We start from the raw sequence: 5849 nt of genomic DNA, 5'->3' as shown, positions 1-5849 counted from the left end.
TGAATTACATATATTGTTACATTTGCCTTTTTTAATTTTTTATTGTGAAAATACTGTACAGAGGGTTTACAATTACATGGGCAAGATAATGAGTACATTTCTCATCAAGCATTGTAGCCTCCTCCTGTATTTACCCTTCCCATCCATTCCCATCCTTCCCCTGCTCCCCCACTCAATCCTCCCTGCTACCCCTCCACCCGCACAAAGTTGTAAAGTTCATTTTTCGACATAACGACTTGTATTTTTGTAATCAATTTTTTAATAACTGTTTTTCATTTCTTGCATCTCAAGAATGAAAAATATGGAATAATTCACAAATTTTCATATCATCCTTGTGCAAATGCCATGATAATCTCTATATTGTAGTAATTTGGGTAAACGTCCTGCTGAAGCATGTAGTATCCTGTAAATTTAAGTAGTTATTGATGCAATCTTTATACAGGCATATATCCTTGGTTGACTGTTTGTAACTAGGAAACCTTATTGTTCCTAAAAATGTTATTGATCTTACTTCTCTAAAATTCTGTTTATATTGGGAAAAGCTTATATTGTTTGGTCGATTGCTCACATTTGCAATTTTTTGTCAATGACTATTTTAAGTCTTTTTCATTTTAAATTTGGTCATACTTTGAAGCCTTTATAGCTAGGTCCAAAGGTGATTGTTTTTCAAGTAATTATTTATAAACTGAGTTAGCTTTGTGGAGTTAATGGATTCAAAGTAAGCCTTGCTTACGAGCTACTTCTAAACTTCTGCAGCTTAAAAATTCCTAAATGATGTCTTACTGGTACAAATGTCTACCTGACCCTTTACTCTTCTTCCCTGTACCAACAGACCAATCAGAATATCTTACCCTGACAGCGTAGATTTTCTTATTGGAACAAAACTAATATTAGTTAAAAGAGAACATAGAGAGATAAACAGTTACGGCAGAATCTTTTAGGCTAGAAGGTATTTTATCAAAATATAATTGTTTTTTATACCTAACATTTCAAAAGTAGCTAAAGCCAAGAAGGTGAAAAAAATTTCACATGCATGATTACCAAATGTCCTGGCCAGTCTACCATCCATCCAGGCAGGAATTTACACTACTGCCTTTCTTTCATCAAATATTTTCATAGTTACAAGAGAAGTCTAGATGTTTCTCCTCGATATTAGGCCTTAAATTGGTAATGTTTTAATCACAGTGTTTCCTCTTGTCTCTAGGCTGTAAATCTCCAAATGGTAAAGCTTTAGGTCCAACTCTACCAAACATTGAGGTAGAAATAATGGAATAATATTTTAAAAGACAGTTGCCTTTGATACCGTAACCACAACAGAACATTGCAAAACATGTGCCTTTTTTATTATATTTTATAGTTATATATTCTATATTTATACGTGCTGATATTTTATTTCACACAGTGGAACTTACTAGAATTAATTGATAATTTGACAAATAAATAGATATTTATTACAATAAATAGATTGGAATATAAATAATAAGGTTTAGAATGTAAATTAGAATATAAAAAGTATCAATGCAATGTCTTTGGTATAAACTTGTGATATGTTCTAAGTATTCTTGGTCTTCTGAATTCACATTGTAAAAAAAAAACAATTGTTTTCCTCTAATCTATAAGGGATTTTACTCTGCTGCTCTGTCCATTGTTTTAACTCACTGGTTGCAAAATGTTTTTCTCTATATTTCTGAAGCATTTCTACTGATTGTACCCAAATTTTGCTGATACGATATCTAAAAGGTATTATTCTTCTGCAGGACCCACAGGTCCTAGGATCCCAGGTCTTAGTTATCCTCTTCATCTGATAACAAGGGGAAGATTTCTCACCTAGGCTCATGAAACATGCCAACAGAAAGTAATTGAAAATCCATCTCAATTCCTTATGACACCAGAATTAGTGGTAAGCAATTGTGCAATGCAATGCAACTTAAAATGAAAGATGAGATCACAAAATCTGAGAGAAAGTACAGTAATTCAAACTTTCAGTTTACAAATGACCAGCCCATATGAGTGACCAAGATCACAAATGTCACAAAATTATTTTTAATACCCCTCTTCTAATGATTACTCAAAGATTTCAGTCCAGCATAAGTAGGCAAAAAAAATAGTTCCTAGAATGATAGATCCATAATTGGTCTACCAAGGCTAGAAAAACTTGACTTACAGGTCAAATATAATTCACAAAAACATTAATTGAGAAGATCGTTAATGCTTCAAAATACTGGTACTTCAGTAAAACTTGTTTCTGTAGAATAAAAATGTTATCATTCTCAAACCAATGATAACCTACACTTAATCTCCTGAAAACAGATTCCTTTTCAAATAATCTTTTAAAAATCACATTCACCAAAATAACATTTGACAAGTAGACAATATTGACATTACAAATTTTTCAAGTTTAGGGTGCAAGTTACAATAGAGTTGTTTTATTTACCCAGCACTAATGCCAAACAGGTTCAACCATTCATTAAAGTGTAGAAATAGTACCACTCACCATTTGTGTTGTTCAGTAGGTGCCTTACAGAAATGTGTCAAATAGAAAAACCTCCCATAATTCAAACCCAAACACTAGCTAATAAAGTAAGTTTAATCACTTACTAAGGTACATTTTTTTTTTTTTTTGCCAGTCATGGGGCCTGAACTCTGGGCCTGGGCGCTGTCCCTCAGCTCTTCAGCTCAAGGCTAGCACTCTACCACTTGAGCCACAGCGCCACTTCTGGCTTTTTCTGCTTATGTGGTGCTGAGGAATCGAACCCAGGGCCTCATGCATGCAAGGAAAGCACTCTACCACTGAGCCACCTTCCCAGCCCCTAAGGTACATTTTAAAAAGTCAAAAATAGTTGCTTTATCATATGTTGTTTTATGTTTTACCTATCAGTCTAACATAGTAAGAAGAAATATGACTTAAAGTCATGAATATGGGTACTCATCAGAGATGTGACAAACATAAAATCTGTCTTCTATTTCTACCATATTCCTGTATAGTAGTAAATCGTAGTCTTCTTCTTTTTCCAAAATTTATAGGTAGTAGAAAATATTATCCCATGTAAAATAAAATAATCATAAACCTTTTTCAAAGCCATTTATAAAATTTGGTAGTTAGGAATATATTCTAAGCCATTTTTAAACTTTCTTGTTGACTAAAGATTAATCTGCCAAATGGATGAGAATAAAATCATGTCTAGGTGCTTCACCTCTCCAGTCTTGCAAATTGTTATTGCAGATGAATGAATTATGGAAATATAAGCTGACATCAGTTCAAGTGTACGCAGGATTGAAACTCCATGGATAGTATATAAAACTTTCAGAATATTAACAGTTTAACAGAATGACTATCAGGAAGTTGAAACCAGAGAGGAATAATAGTAAAGACAGAATGAATGAAAAATGGAACAAGGGGCAAGTACAGTTAGAATACTCAATGTACACATGTGATAAAGGAAGTGATAAATCTGAAATACATCTTGGAGAATGGTTGGTTGAGAATGATAGAAGGAGTCACTCTGGTCCAGGAGCATTGGACAAATAGATGGACATATTTATTGTAATACACTTGCACAACCTTTTGAAATTTAATTAAAAACACAACAAAAAACAAAAACACACAAAAATCACAACCAAACAGCAATCTCTAGAGAGGAGTATATGACCTCTCAAAATTTTAAATAGTTCATGAAGGGTAGTCTGGGGAATAGCAAACAAAGCTGTTCAAAGAGGGCAGTTTGGGGTAGCAGAGAATTTTGAACAGATTTAAGTAGATTGTCTAAGGTTGTGAATCACCTACATCTGCTGCAAATATTTTCTTCTGTGAGTTCTCTTTGTCTGAAATGGATACTCCAGTCCTCAGCCACACTTGATGGCTTGTGAAGATAGAATGGAAGAAACAAGATCAAGAATCCATTACTCCACTGGAGACAGAAGAGTCCTCTATGTTTTCTCCCATCTCTCTTCACTACTCTTTCTTCATACTTTTAAGTCAAGTGATTTTGAATTATATCTTTCATTCTTTGTTCTGGCAAGTAATTAGCCAAACTAATTTCCTAAATATTATTTGCCATTTTTTTTCTACCATGCTGTTTACTTGTCCAAGGGAGTCCCTTAAGCTTCACCTTTGCATTTGGTTGCCATGAAAATCCAACATTTATGTTAATGAGGACAAACTCTAATGTAAAACTTTGTCTCCAAAAAACCGATCCAAGAAGCTGTGATCACAAATATTTAGCCATACTTTTTTTCTTTTACCTTGAAAGTCTTCTTGTGTCTAAAGTTCCACAAAAATAAGTACTCCACTACTTTTTGGTTCAACCACTTCTAACCTCAAAGATATATTTTACTAACAAGATGCTTAGAGGAAACCGAAGTATACTCCACTTTTATGTTCTCTCTTAAGACTCTCCTTAGATACCATATCAGGATCAGTGAAGTTATTCTTTGCAAAATTATTTCAATAGATTATTTTTTCTTGGTCTTGCATTTGCTCAGCAAGATGTATGGAACAGAATAGAGTTAAATCATCCATACCTTGGGTAACAGTGTCTATTACAAAGGACAATGCTTCTATGTCCTAATTCTATGTCCTCCTCCTAGCTCTTCCCTGATTTCCAATTAAGCACAGCTTCTTGACTTCAAGTCCAGTGAAGCTGAAAGACTATAAGATCTCCTCCTCACCCCACCCCGCTACATCTTCATGGTTTCTCTTTTAAAACTCTTTTAAGTTGCCTCATTTGGACGTAGAATTTATTTTCCTGTCCTCATTCAAACTGTTCTACATTGTAGTGAGCCAAATAGGCTCTGTAAAATCACTTTAGGTAGCAAAAATATTAAGACAAAATTATCAAAATTTTTGGCCTCCCTCCACTGCTGAAGTCAGTATGCTTATACAGGGCTTCTAAGAACATTGTTTTCTTACCCTTTCAATTTTCTCTATTCTTTTCTAATCCCAAACTTTTTGGCTTATGTAATAAGAGAAGTCTTCACTACCTCATGTTAATAAGGATATTATTTTTTGTGAGCTACTTAGAAACGTGTAGTCATTGGCGTAACCAATCAGATTTTTTTCTGTGTTTCAGTGCTTCACGTGCAAAGACATTGTGGAAAGTGTTACAAACAGAAAAGTGTGAACCCAATACCTTCTTTCATTTTGAAGGGCCCTTTCTCCCTAAATATTTTGACCCAAATTATCTTTTTCAAAGAATAATTTTGGTAATTAAAGGTCAATTCACAAAATTTGATGTCTTAGTTTTCTTAAGAACTTTGAATTTCACACAGTGAGAGTATATTTCCTGGGTAAGGACAATTCTCAAGGGAACCTACAGGATTTACAGTAAGGTTTCTAAAGTTTGTTTAGTGTGAAAATGAGCTATCTTTACCCACATTGCTCCCTCTCAACTAGGTCTCCATAGCTTTCTTGGCATGAAAGCCTATTTTCCCAGGCAATTTTCTTAATAGGCTAATTTGTTAAAAATTTGAACAATTAAAATATACCTGTCATAATTTTTAAACTCTTTTGAAATTCCTTTATCAGAATCACGTTTTCCCCAATCCTAATTCAACCTTTTCCATCAAAAACAGTAACATGTTGTTTATATGATATAGTGTCCATGCAACTATTATTTTCCAGTGGCTTTATGTGTATATATGAACATATAAGCTGATGCTGAGCAAAATGAACTCCAAGGTATGGAAACAGAGATTTTTTTGCAGTTGTTTATAATGTACTATATGATTTCTATTTTCTTTGGGTTTTCCACCTATGGCTTGGCATCGGCTGTATTTGATTTTGTGCCCTGTGTGTTGTGTATACACTTACCTTAATTAGGGAAGGGAAGAGGAATAACAAAATGGCAAGA

General features: G+C 33.8%; 1 pseudogene; it reads right to left on the bottom strand.

Moving 5' to 3' along the window:
- Positions 1 to 295: 295 nt before the first annotated feature.
- Positions 296 to 395, bottom strand: LOC122127821 (annotated as a pseudogene).
- Between the last annotated feature and the right edge of the window lie 5454 nt (positions 396 to 5849).

Source organism: Dipodomys spectabilis, unplaced genomic scaffold (assembly GCF_019054845.1).
Source record: "Dipodomys spectabilis isolate Male_0828 unplaced genomic scaffold, ASM1905484v1 ptg000312l, whole genome shotgun sequence".
Classification (NCBI taxonomy): domain Eukaryota; kingdom Metazoa; phylum Chordata; class Mammalia; order Rodentia; family Heteromyidae; genus Dipodomys; species Dipodomys spectabilis.
The sequence above is the reverse complement of the archived record's forward strand: the minus strand, read 5'-3'. Positions and strand labels throughout refer to the sequence as shown.